We start from the raw sequence: 1,232 nt of genomic DNA, 5'->3' as shown, positions 1-1,232 counted from the left end.
CCAGCATTCAGAACATGGAGGCCAATCACTGTCCCCCAGACATCCGCGGAGTGAGTATGATGTCATCCGTGCGGCGGACTGGAGCTGTGACAGGCAGCCGGGTCACAGGCGGCTCCATTCTACCCCTTCTATTCATTCTAGCTAATCTGAATCGTTCAGTTCCATTATGTCATAAACTGTTCGATATCTGAAGCAGATGATATGATCGTCTCTGATCACAGGCCTCAGTTATTCTGATAACTCTTGTTCTTGTTGACTGTTGCACACAGCAGCAGCCATTAAGGTGTGTTTGGAGTCAGAACTCTCCCTTTTTATCTCTCTGAGGCTCAAACATTCAGATATCAGCAAACAGCCATGAGGCCTCAGTAGGAAATATGCTGCAGTGCAGATCCAAGCAGGATCTCCTGGAAAAAGGTCTGTAATGAAGAAAATCTCCATCAACTAGCCTTCATCTGAAGAACATCTCAGACTCTAATAGTCATCAGATATTAATAAATATCTTTCCTCAGGACAATAGTGGCGTCATTCAGAGCTACGCCGTTAGCGATATACAGCCTGGGCTTCTGACTTTTCTGCAATAGCTGTTGTTCAGCCTTTAGAGGGCAGCACTGAGCCCGCCTAAAGACCACATCCACATAACTGAAAAAACTGACATGAAAATGTAGAAAGAAGCACTGAAACAGCCGCAATAGACCCAATTAAAGGTCAGCAGAGACAGTTTAGGGGTGAGTTACCCTTTAAGAAGCCCCAAACCTTTGGAGCTAATCGTCGAATAAAGAGATCACAGAAGAAGAACGGGTCGGGTCCGTTCAAAGCAGGGCGGGACCAGAACGGGCCGGGTCCGTTCAAAGCAGGGCGGGACCAGAACGGGCCGGGTCAGCCAGAACTTCCTAACAGAACACATTAAGGGAGAAACCCGGTTCTGATTCTGCAGAACACCGAGATGAACAGAGTATGACTCGGACTCGAAGCATCAGGAGCGGCCTAGTCAAAGTCTGAAGGAAACACCCTGGACAGCGTCCAACGTTCTAGGACAGAACCGGATGGCTCCACGGTTCTGGTTCCTTTATACACGGAACCAAGATCAAAGCTGACCTGGAACCTTTGAGCTAAACGCTGAAAAAAACCTGAAAGAATCCTCCTGGTGTTTGCTGGTTCAGATCCCTGACTGACAGGTCAGCAGGAGACAGATGGACAGAGGGACAGACAGCGAGACAGACAGCGAGACAGAC

This window comes from Cyprinodon variegatus, unplaced genomic scaffold, assembly GCF_000732505.1.
Source record: "Cyprinodon variegatus isolate N-32 unplaced genomic scaffold, C_variegatus-1.0 Scaffold1417, whole genome shotgun sequence".
Lineage (NCBI taxonomy): Eukaryota > Metazoa > Chordata > Actinopteri > Cyprinodontiformes > Cyprinodontidae > Cyprinodon > Cyprinodon variegatus.
Note: the sequence above shows the minus strand (reverse complement) of the source record.